The sequence below is a fragment of the Emydura macquarii genome, unplaced genomic scaffold (assembly GCF_026122565.2).
Source record: "Emydura macquarii macquarii isolate MOO-44397 ecotype Brisbane River unplaced genomic scaffold, CSIRO-AGI_Emac_v2 contig_2452, whole genome shotgun sequence".
Lineage (NCBI taxonomy): Eukaryota > Metazoa > Chordata > Testudines > Chelidae > Emydura > Emydura macquarii.
Genome location: NW_027132589.1, coordinates 1,476,110 through 1,489,038, shown reverse-complemented (window position 1 = coordinate 1,489,038; position 12,929 = coordinate 1,476,110). Strand labels below are relative to the sequence as shown.

General features: G+C 41.3%; 1 protein-coding gene across 2 annotated transcripts in view; it reads right to left on the bottom strand.

Moving 5' to 3' along the window:
* The window catches only part of EXOC2 (exocyst complex component 2), a 188,623-nt gene extending 182,741 nt beyond the window's left edge, over positions 1-5,882 (bottom strand). For both annotated transcript variants that reach the window (XM_067562594.1, XM_067562595.1), the window contains exon 1: positions 5,560-5,882. The gene's annotated coding sequence lies outside the window, so the exon portion shown is untranslated. The remainder of the gene's footprint in view (positions 1-5,559) is intronic.
* Between the last annotated feature and the right edge of the window lie 7,047 nt (positions 5,883-12,929).

Here is a 12,929-nt window from a genome sequence, read left to right as displayed (position 1 = left end):
AAAAAAAACTCACTTCCACCCCCCACAGTAGAGGGATCCTCAAGAAAAATTCTCTCTTTGGGATCTCCTCTCACAGGATTTATCATAGGAATGGGTTGATCTGTTTTATTGTTGCTACATGACACTGTTGGATACATCACCAATATAATGACAATCATCATCTAAGAATTAGTCCATTGGATCAAACCACCACTTTTTAGAAAAAGCACCTGGATAAACACTGGCACAACAACAACTAGTTTTTACACAGCATTTTTCATCAGTTGACCTCAACATGCTTTTCAAGACAGTATCATTATTCCCATTTAACAGCTAGGGAAGCAGAAGCACAGAGCTGAAGTCATTCCATCTGTGAGCAACATACATATAGAGAAAACTGCCAAAATATATATTACATCATGCTAGCCTTTCATGGTTTGTCCCTCATTACATACTATATACACTTCTATTAGATGAATTTTCCTTTTAAATTACAAGGAAATTCACACATCCAAGAAGCATATTTTAAGATGCTGTCTTCATTTGACAAAACATATGCTATCAGAAAACAGATATTACATACTAGCTTTAGCTCATGTTGTTGAATCTATGTATTACTGGACATATGAAACATGATGGCGAGAGTTGCTGAGTGCCCACAATTCCCACTGACCTCTGTAACAGTTCTGGGTGCTCAGCATCTCTCATCAACAGGCCAAGATTAACTAACACAGCTATTTGCAGATCTCCGGGATACCCGGGATTTAAAAAAAAAAAACAAAAAAAAAAACCGAACTCTGTTTTGGCAAGGCAATCAGAACTTCCTGCTGCCATCTTCAAACAGACCGTGCTATTTCCTGCAACTGTATTGAAAGTTCATATTGTCTTTTGTTTAGTAACTTATACTTTTGCCTTTCAATCTCAAACAGGCTGAGAAAAAAAAAATCAGATGTAATGTGAAGAGTTCACGTTCCTTAAGAGTGTTCATCATTACCAATAGAAGAGTTCCAGAGGGGTAGCCGTGTTAGTCTGTATACAGCAAAAACGAGAGTTCTGTAGCACTTTAAAGACTAACAAATTTAATTTCAGCAGGCATAGGCTTGTGTGGGCTTCAGCCCACTTCCTCAGATGCACTTGGTAGAAATAATACAGCAAATATTGGCAACATATATAGGAGGCAACACAGACATATCCAAAGGCATAGACAACAACGGGGTAGGTGGATGAAAGCCGGGTACTTGAGGCCTAATGACAACCATTGAGTAGGAGGTGATACTGGGTGATCGAAGCAATTACTTCTTGTAATGAGATAGCCATTCCAAATCCCTGTTTAAACCCAGTTGGAATGTGTCAACTTTGCAGATAACTTCTAACTCAGCAGTTTCTCTTTGAAGTCTGTTTTTGAATTTTTTTTGTAGAAGTATAGCAACTTTCAGGTCAGAGACAGAGTGTCCTTGGAGACGGATGTGTTCTCCGACTGGTTTATGGATGTTATTATTTTTTATGTCTGATTTGTGACCATTTATCCTTTTGCGAAGTGAAAGTCCAGTCTGGCCAATGTAGAAGGCAGAGGGTCATTGGTGGCACATAATGGCATATATAACATTAGTGGATGTGCAGGTGATTTGGATTTGGAATGGCTCTCATTACAAGAAGTAATTTGCTCTGATCACCCATTCTCACCTCCTACTCAATGGTTGTCATTAGGCCTCAAGTACCCAGCTTTCTTCCACTTACCCCATTGTTGTCTATGCCTTTGGATATGTATACGTTGCCTCCTATATATATGTTGCCAATATTTGCTGTATTATTTCTACCAAGTGCATCTGAGGAAGTGGGCTGAAGCCCACGAAAGCTTATGCCTGCTGAAATTAAATTTGTTAGTCTTTAAAGTGCTACAGAACTCTCGTTGTTTTATCATTACCAATGACAGTAATCTAGCCTTCCCTCTCCCACATCTGAATCTCTAGCTGACACCAGCAGGTTCCACTTTTATTAAATGATGAAAGGAAATTCCGACCTAAAATTCCATTAAAAACAATGCAGTACTTTACTCTTGTATAATTTTTAACATTTATTTTACAATAATCTTACTGCTGGTCCTATTGTTAAAGCAGATCAAACTTTTTTCGGTTATATATCATTGTTCAATTACAGAAGTTATTGATGTAGCTCTAGGCAGTATTAATGTTTTTGTTTTACAGGCCTGTTTTTTGCTGGAAACAGAAATGCAGGTTTAATTATATTGTTTTAGGTAAATTTACATACTCTAGCAGTTGAAATAATACAACCTTAAAATCATCTCTCCCAATCAACCTTCTATCATTGTCAGATATTCCAAAACTTACATTTAGAATTTGAGAGATAAACCAGGATTTTTGATATTTTCAGATTTCAGCATCAGTAGAAACACACTTAAAATCAAACAGAAATTAAATCTGATTTTAAGATTTTTGAAAATATGCTTCTTTAAACTCACCAACTTTATAATTATTTAAACAAATTTTAAAAACAGATGATTATTTTACACATTACTTACCTTTGCAATTTTCATCACTGTAGGATTCATGACTATCATCTAATCACATATTTTATTTACTACTTTGGATCAAATTCACTATGCTGAGTGGTCCAACGCAGAATGGAATATATAAATACACGAATATAAACAAATGTCTAAACCTGGACTGTGGCAAGACTGTCAGTATATTTTAAACCTCAATACCTTTAGTGTTTGCTTTTGCCTAAGCTACTGTCAATGCTGGTCTGTAAACACTATGTTTCAAGACCATGAGAAATCTTAAAGCCCAAAACATTCTGAGGTAATGTCTACACAGCAAATGAAAGTGTGGTTGTAGCACTGGTAAGCATATCCACCCTACCTTTAATCTAACTGCCTGGATACCAATAGTAGTGAAGACATGACAACACAAATTTCAGCAAGGGCTATCCTTCACCAAGTATGTTAATTAGATTATAACCTTGATGACAGGTGGATTAATTGGCATATTTTGCTTGCTCTAATAGTATCATTTAAACATGCAGACTATTTAAAGTCCTTCAAACTTGGCTGTTTCTGTTCATGGTGTTGGTAGGTATCTCTTCTTCTGCAGCCTTTATAAAGTCTGCTGGGAAGCTCATAGACTGTTTGAGAAGCTTAGAAGACTAGTAAATTTCTGGATGAATGGATGGTTAATATTAGTAAACATGTTTAGGAAATAGTTTTCAATGAATTAAATAGATGAGCCAATTAGGCCAAATTGCTTTTTGATATAATCCCTCTTCCCCAATATAGGATTTTTCAAAACTTAAGTGGTTTCTTGTCAAACTACTGTATCTCTAAAATGCTATATGTAATTAACTCCAGATTCCCACCAAATAGTTAATGCTGACAGGAGATCACAAGTGACAAATTTCAGGCAGAAAGGAATTTATCTGGTGAAAATGCTTCCCTATTTTGCTATAGTGATGCCTACACGAAATAGTGATTTGAAAGGCTTATCTTCTGCTAGCTATGCAGGAATGTCTCTCTTTTTCCCCTTCCAATCACCAATTTATTCCTTCTTGTAAAGCTTTTCATGTGTTCTTATATTAAAAAATGAAATATTCAGAATGTTGTCATTTGAAAAGAATATAATACAAAATTGTTCCTCTAATAAATTTAGTAATGTTCACAAAATGTCTTTGCAACTATAGTGTTCTAATGTCTTTCAAGGTACTCCTATACAGCAAATGAAAGTATGCTTTTAGTCTAGGTAGTGCAGGTATCAATAGTAATGAAGATGTGGCGGCACGGGTTTCAGCGCAGGCTTTTGCTACAGTACAACCTTGGCGGCACCCACCCACTAGGCTACCACCATTTTTGTCTTTATCAAAAAAATTCCCACACACATATTTACTGCAGAGCTGGTTGAAATGTGGAAATTCTGGTTCACTGGAAATGCCATCATTTCAAAATTTAGTTTTGGTCCACTTCGAACTGAAGCCAATTTTTTTTTCAAAGTTTCCTGTAAACTGGGGATTCCAAAAAATGGTGTTTCCCTAAAAAAAACATGCTCCCTGATCCCGCAGCTGCTCCACTGCTATTGGTGGGCAGCAGTGAAACTGATGTGAATCATGTCAGCAGCTGCCAGAGACCCTGGCATACATGCAGACTGCCCCAAGGCCCAGGATCCCATGGCTTCTAAACTCCTGAGCCACCTGGCTCACTGGGCTACCCAGCTCCCACAGCCTAGGAAGTTAGATGCCCTGAGAGTCAGGCAGCCCAGGAAGCCAGCTGGCCAGGGAGTCTGGAAGCCCTGAGAGCTCAAACAAGAGCTGAGGTTTTCAGGGCTTCCTTCTGCAGAGCCAAGGCCAAGGTTTCCAGGCTTGCCACACCCCTGCAGGAAGTCGGGAAGTAGCATGGAGTACTTTTCTACTGTAGCTTATAATGAAGAGCAAACACCACTACTTGCCCTTTTATATTCTAAAGGCACCATAAATACAGGGAAGTCTTTTTAGTATCAATGATTTCAGTCTTCAGTGAAGAATACATCTGTAGTGACATAGACCTAATGAAAACTGAAAAACAGCTTCCATTTAACTGAAAAACATGCTTCTCTTAACATGGGCCTCTAAGAATTGACAGCAAGCAGGTGAGCAGAAAAGTGTTGAAAGCATCATAAAAATGACAGCATATTGCAACCTCAGCTGCATCTTTCAGGTAACTTCTGCAACACCTGGGCTAGTGCACAAGTCTATAAAATATCAGTAATTGTGTGGCCAGCTGTAAGGGTATGTCTACACTGGATTGTAAACTCAGGTCTGTGGTATTTGGGCTTGGGGGCTCAGTGGGTATGTCTACACTGCAGTTAGACACCACTGGCTCATGCCAGCTGATTTGGGCTTGCAGGGCTCAGCTAATGGGCTGTTTAACTGCAGTGCAGACATTCAGGCTCAAGCTGCAGCCCTGGCTCTAGGGCTCTGCAAGCTGGGAGGGTCCCAGACCTCAGCCGGAGCCCAAACATCTACATTGCAATTAAACAGCCTCTTAGCGGGAGCCCCACGAGCATGAATCAAGCTGGCACAGGAGGCCAGCCACAGGTCGGTGTGGACATACCTGGTGTTTCCAAGCCAGCACTCAAGCATACGCCGTGCATTGCACGCCCTACAGCACCACGCTGGCCTCCCGACTCGGCTCTGAGGCTTGAGCCGGGTCCACACCGCAAAAGGACAGGGCTCGGAGCCGAGTGGCAGGAAGCAGAACGGGCTCTGACCCAGCCCCCCCATTGCAGGGCGCCAGCAGAGCCCCGCGCGCCGCAGCCCCCCCTCCTCCCGCGCGCCTGACCTCGCCGGCCTTTCGCAGCAGCCCCCGCGCGACCCAGCGCAGCTGATCCGGGCGGAGAGAAGCGGGAGCCTCCGGCCGCCCCAACGGCCCCACAGTGGCGGGGGGGGGGGGAACCTGGCCCCCCCGGCAAGCGCCCAGCGGCGGCAGGGAAACGGGCGGGCTCGTTATTAGCCCCCGCCGCCGAGACAGGGCGGGTCCGCAGCGAGACCCGCGGGGGGGCCCGGGAGCGAGGCGGCGGGGGGGGGGTCACTCACCGGCCGCCGCGGCGTTTGTAACCGGTGCTGGGCAGCTCCGCAGCGCCTCCCCCCCCACCGCAGCAGCAAGGCCGGGCCGGGCCAGGCCAGACCACCGCAGTCGAGCCAGGACGAATCGATCGCCCGAGCGACGGAGCCAGCCAGCGCAATCGAGCGACGACAGGCCGTGGCGTGCGCTAGTGCCGCGGCTCGTTTCCTTCCTTCCTGCCCGCCCCTGGGCTGTTCTCCGGCCCCGCCCTCCCGCTCGCTCCCTGTCCCCATTGGCTGGTGCAGGCGCGGCCGGGGGGGGGGGAGGGTGTCTTTGCCCTCAGCTGCTGCCCGGCCTTTGCGTGATTACCGGGCGTGCAAGAGTGCGTGGGGCAGGGCGCCAGTGGGCGCGGTGTTGGCCATCCCCACCAAAGGCTCTTCCAGATACACGCACGCGAGTGGGAAATCCCTGCTTAAAGGCACGGAACGAAGCGAGGGAAGGAAACAAACTAGGGCAGGGCCCCGCTCCTGCGAAGCTCTCCCGGGGGCTGCAGCGCGCTCGGGCACCCTGCTGCTGCCAAAGATTCTGTTCCGAATTGGGCGTCTGCCCTCATTTAGATAAGCCAAGGCCTGAGAAAGGTGCTGGGGAGGCAAGAGGTTGGTTGGGTTTCCCTCCCCCCCACCTTTAGTCTTCACCCAAAATTGCACCTGTCTAACTTAAACCAGTTTCAGATGAACCAGTGCAAGCCACGGTAGGGAAGAGGTTCTCAGCATGAGAAAGTGACCCGGGTTTAATTTAAATCAGCTTTTAAACCACTGTCATTAAACGGGTGTAAAATCCTGCTGTGGGCACATGCTTACTTTGGTTTAGGGTTGGTTTATTGTGGTTTAGTTTAAACTCATTTTAATTAATTTAAACAAAATAAGTGTCCCCACTTGTTTAACTGAATTGGTTTAAGAATCACACCAGTAGTTAAACCACTGCAACTTTCTCATATAGAAAAGACCTTAAATTGATTTTTAACCTGGTTTAGAGCTATTTAGCTGAAATTTTACTGAATTAAGCTAAAATTGATTTACATCTGATTTAAGTGTCCACCCAGGGATTTGCACCAGTTTAAGCAAGTAGCTTTAAAATGCATCTTTAATTAAACCAGTATGTGTAGACAAGACCTTGGAAGTGTCAGTTCTGGGCTTCCACAGTTGAAGGTCTCAGTGAATAAATATTTTCACACTTTAAAAGAAGGGACAAGGCTACTAAATCCTTAACAAAAGCTTCCTTTATCCCAAATGTTAGTCACTTAAGATAAACAGCAGTTAAAACAGAACAAAAGCAACTTTAAACAGTCTGATTAAAAATCCTTCCCCTTTTTAATGTCAGCTTTGCATCTCTTGGCTTCTATGAGGTCATTATTACATTAGTTAGACTTTTCCAGCTTAAATAAGATCTGAATTTCTACTGTTAAAAGCACAAAAAAAACCAAAAAAACCGCCACATTCAGGCATTTTTCTATATCATAAAGGAGTGAAAAAAGGGCCTAGGTCCAGGGTTTTTGGATGGATTGTATTCTCCTTTGCAGGTCATCTTTAAATTAATGCAAGAACTGAAACTGGCACAGAACACAGCAGCCCACAGGCACATGCTCAACAGTATGCACCTGAATGGTCCCATATAACATCTTTGAAGTTAAGCATATGCCTACAGATTTGCAGGATCAAGGCCTGTGGTGGGATCCAAAAAGAGACTTAGGTGTTGCCTAAAAGGCACCTAGAAAATCACAGGAACAATAAAGTCAAGTTAGGCATCTAGGATTCCTATACAATGAATAGGGAGAGACAGGCACCATAGAACAGGATCCGCAAAAGCCAGCATGTCAGGCACGGAGCCACGTAAAATACCCAATGGGAGATGCCAATGAAAGGGGTGTTTGTTAAGCCCTGCCCCTTTCATAGAAATAGGCATCTAAGTCTGGACTACACGGAGGTGCCTACCTCTGCTTTGTGATCTATGAACAGGGATCTGCTACCTGGAGTTGAACATCTTAGATGCCTAAACTGCTCCTTCATGGAGTAAATTAGGTGTCTGTCTTACTCCACATAAAAGAGGAAAGGAGATGACAGAGCTCATCTTATCACCTGGGACTTGCCACTTGATAGACCTAAAAATAAAGAAATTGGGGGAGGGGAAATAGGAGGTTTATGTTATTTTCTTTATTTTGCTGGGATTTTTATTTGGCATGTGGTTATAAAAGCCTAAATAGGATTAACATAAACAGAGAAGAAATTAAAATAGAAAGAAAAACGGGAAGAAGTGGAAGAACTAAAAAAGGGGGAATCCACTTAAAGTTATACTGTTGTCAAATAAGGCCCAAAAATGTATGTCTTGTAAAAATTACCTTTTTACAAAACCTCCTTGGCCTCAGACACTATCAGGCATAATAATTCCTACAAGGAGTCCCAATGATATTGTTTAGACTTGAGTGCACTGATCACTTCTGGAGAATTAGAGCACAATAATTCACCTGGCAATAAAGTTACATTTAATTGGCTGGCAATTTCTTTATTTTGTCCTTTTGCTCATTTAAAATCCTATACTGCACCTGCTTTAGTGCAGTTTTTTAGAACCTCATCTATTCTCCAGTGATGGTCAGCAGTAGATTCAGAAGTTACTTTCGCAGTCGGAAGGGTATAGTATGCTTTTTGGTACCTTAGCAAGACAAATCCCTATGATGACGTAATGTAACTTTTGGGTGTTTTTCTTTGTTTTTTAAAGTTTTGTCACCCATGAGAGTATCACCTTATTTTCAGACTGTTCATCAGTATTTTTTGTTTGTTTAAAAGGATGTTATCTAACAATGCCACTATTTTCAAACGAAGGATTGATTAATCCAAGAAGGTCCCACCCAGTAGATAACACTTGGGCCTTGATCCTGCAAACTGCTCCATGCTAGTGGGCATCTATGCTCACAGAAAGCCCCATGGACTTCAGTAGGACTCCAAGCAAGGGTTTGTCCATGCAGAACATTTTGTAATGTTGAATTTAGAACTGAGATAAGCAGTAAACTTTGGAAATGGATCCACATTCTCCCACATTTCACAGTTGTTTGGAACTGGATCTGCATCTGAAAAGGAAATACAAGTATCCTAAAAGTAACTGTTTTAAAAAGGGATAAGAACTGAATTTCAGAAGTACCTAGCACTTAACACCAGCTGAATTCTACGAAAGTTACAGGAACTTGGAGCCTCTGAAAATCAGGTCCAATGTCATCTTCATTTTAAAGTTCATAATAAAATTTGCCAATAAAATAACATTAGCAACTATTTATGGCCAAATTCATGTACCGGTGTGACAGCAACATAGAACCCAGTCGGAATTGCACAGCCATGTTGAGTTCTGCAACAACAGAGCCCTATGCTAGGTCCTGAAAGGATATACCCTTCCTAGCAAGCATCATTCCCTCACACATGCAACTTCTCTTGCTCCCCAGGGTTGAATTTATTACTTTGACCTACTATGGTGACATGAAAATATGTGAGTGGAGCACTGTTCATTTACAATGCATATGACTCCACCACGTGTGGTTTTCCCAACTGATTGTTATACCCAGAAGAACTTAAAGTGGCCATGCTGTAAGCACCCATCCTGTTAGGGCAGAAGAACCCACATCACACGCACGTTTCTAGGACAGATGGAGTAAAATGGTAATATTGACTATAAATTTAAATTATTAAAAATACTCAAGATAGAAGTATAAAGAGATTAATCCTTGCTATTAAGACTGGGTTAGTAAAGTGGCAAATTTTAATACACTATATCTGGCTGAACAGTGAAGTCTCACCGTAATAAGGGTTACAGAGAACAATAGCTTGCACTTACTGATTTCTAGTCTGTTTATAACATTAAATAACACACCACCACTGTGAGTTAAGTAAGCATTCCTAAGATTTTAAGGCCAGAAGGGGACATTATGATCATCTTGTCTTACCGCCTGCATAAAACAAGTCACAGAATTTCACTAGGTAATTCCTGCATCAAACTCATATCTTGTAGTAGAGCTAGAAGACGTTTTTTAGAAAAACATCCAATCCTAATTTGAAGTCTTGATGATGGAGAATCCGCCACCATGCTTAGCAAGTTGTTCCAAGGATTAATTACTGTATTATAAATTTGCATCTTATTTCTAAAATTATCTAGCTTCAGCTTTGAACCATTGGATCTTATTATGCTACTAGATTAAAAAGCCTATTATCAGAAATGTTTTCTCTGTGTAGGTACTTATAGACTGTGATCAAGTCACCACTTAACATTCTCTTTGATAAACTAAATAGATTGAGCTTCTTCAGTCTGTCACTGTAAAACAAGTTTTCCAGACCTCAAACCATTCTTGTAGCTCTTTTCCAAACCCTTCCCAATATGTCAACATCCTTTTTTGAAGTGCAGATATCAGAACTAGACACAGTATTCCAGTAAGTCTCACAAATGCTGTTTACTGAAGTGATACCACCTGCCTACTTCTATTCAATATTGCTAGACACATTTTACAGATAGAGAAAACTGAGGCATAGAGAAAGGTTCAGGCCCCAGTTTGGCCAGGTACTTAGACCACTGAAACCACATACTTAAAGTTAGGTGTGTATTAAATCACACTGAATCAGGACCTAAGTAACTTGTCAAAGGTCAGAATGAAAGAACCAGGAATGAAACCAAGGTGCCCTAACTCCTAGTTGCCTGCTCTAACATATCCATGCTCACTGTTCAAACTTTTTGTGGTCTTACTGCTTCTACCTCTCTATATTTTCTCAGGATCAAATATGGAGGGCTAAACCCAGCATTCTATGATATTGTAAATGGGGCTTTTAGATACTGGCATATATTTGCTGGAAAATTCATGGAATAATTCTCCAGAGTCCAATTTTTTTAGGTTTTTTCCCCCTTGTATCTTATATTATGTTTCCTAGAGATTATCTGCCTTGTGATTCTTTGTAACAGAACATTGACTAGATATACAGCATGAAGCTGACATCCAGGATGCGATTTTTTTAAAAATCTGGCTTTTATTTCTTTTTTAAACAAATATATACTGATAAATTCTTTGACCTTGGCAGTGCTTTTCCCAGTAAATATCAACTTAAACAAGCAACTCTAATTGTAAAGTAAAATACATTTGTGCAGTCAAAAGAAAAGAGAAAAAGAAACATTACTGATCAGAGCTTGTTCCCCAAATGATTTCTGGCATGCTTTAAAAGAAACAGAATATAAATTAATGCACAAGACATTTTGAATTTCCTTCCTGAACAAGTACAGTCAGTTTCTCCACATCAAACAGAAAATGTAGCCTTTTGCATTTTTAAATGATCTTTACTAGTGTACAAAATTTTCACACCACTTTCCTTTCTTGACTTGCAGTATACTAACTTTTTCCTTTAAAGACATATCTAAGGAATCTGTGCACTACTGACCCAGAGGCATTGTTTCTCTAAACAGCACCAACAAAACAAATTGTTCATTTACTTTGTGCAGCTAAAAATACTGAATTCTGTATACTACAGCTCGGTCAAGAATGTCATTAGTCTATGGAAAGTAGGTTGCATCAGCTCAAATGCTACTTCCTGGAAGCAACTCTCATCTGCAGCCTCTATTTTTAAAGAACAAAGCAGACATATAAAACTGCAAATACTTAGAATTGTGTCATATTCTTTCATCAAAGGGAAAGCCCTATCAAAAAATATTTCATATTTTGTGACACTGGACCTCAGGGTAAAATTCTCTCCTTCTTCCTTCCTGGTGTGCAAGGCCAAAGTGTAGTATAGCATAACTGCCATGGTCTCACTGCCTACAGGAATAAGCCGGGGAGGGAGAACATTACAACCTTCTATGCACCAATAAGTGCTAGGTGATAGCTCTTGAAAAGTATTTGCATAGGGAGCATTGTGCACTGGCTAAGGGAATAGAGTGGAGGCCAGTCAGTCCATAAACAGCAGATCTACTGGCCATAGTAGATCTATTGGTTTTAGGGTGGTGCAATAGTGGCTGCATTCTGCACAACTATTGTTAATGTCACCATGTATGCCTGTGACGGGTTTCCCCAGGGTAGAATCTGGAACCGGAGTACTGCTCTGACCCCTTAATTCTATAGACTGGGTTGCTTCCCACTCTACTTTGTTAGTGACAAGCAGCAACCCCGCCAGGCGCTATTATCACTCAGCACGAAAGCAGGTGGAGCCACAGACACCCAGCTAGATTGCATGAATGCTGCCAGAGCCACTCACGAATCTCACAGAGAAAGACATCAGCCCAGTCACCCCTGCCCTACATCCCAAAGTTGCTTTGTCCTGTCCTGGTCCAAAGTCTGACTGATAAGTTTACCACCCGATTCACCCTTTCCTCAGTGTGAAGAAGATATTCACCAATTTTTGTTAATTGAGCTGGGACTTTTCCAAACGCTTCACTGAAACACATAGCTTTACTTGAAAATATAAAACAGGTTTATTAACTACAGAAAGGTGGCATTTAAGTGAGTATAAGTGGTAGGCATAGGAAATCAGAGATTGGTACGAAGGAAAATAAAGATAAACACACAATCTAAAACTGTAACACTAGGCAGTATCTAGATTAAGCAGTTTTCTCACCCTACTAGATGTTACAGTTCTCAATACATAGGTTATCTCCTACAGCTGTCTCCCAGCGTTCTTGCTTCCAGCATAGGTTGGGGGAGAGAAGAGGGAGAAATGCCAAGACATGAAACCTCTGTTCTTTTGACCATGTGGCCAGTAGACATTAATCCAGGCATGTCCAAGTGGGCTCTGCTGAGCCACAAGGTTGCTCAATCCCCCACCCCCGTGCGAGTGAGTCACAGAGTTGTACAATCGCTATTATATAGCCTTGTGCAACTGTCACTGTATTGTAAATCCTCTGTTTACAGCTCCTTTGCTGATTGATTGCTGTTGAGCCCCTCCTGAGTATTAATACCTTCTCTGCTGTTACTAGCACGCCTATAACAGCAAAATCTCATAACTTGTTGTATGTTAACGATACACATAAGTCAACAGAACAATGGGTTTTAGCAGATTATGATCTTTTAGTAGATATCTTACATGGTATGCTTAACATGAATTATTACAACCATACAGAAATGATGAATATGGGGTTTACAGTGTGCTGCTTTGGGATACAGTGTGTCACAGTGTCATATTTTAGATTCTTGCTTTAAAAGCTAATATAAGTAGAATTGGGTAACATCTTAACAGCAAAAATGTCTTTCTCTGCATATCATATCATTTATAAAAGTAACCATGAAATAACTAGGTTATGAATCTCAGATTTGATATGCCTAATAAGGATTCTTTCATAAAATAGTATTCAATGGTTATTAACAGTGTAACATCAGCCTCTCAAGAACCTC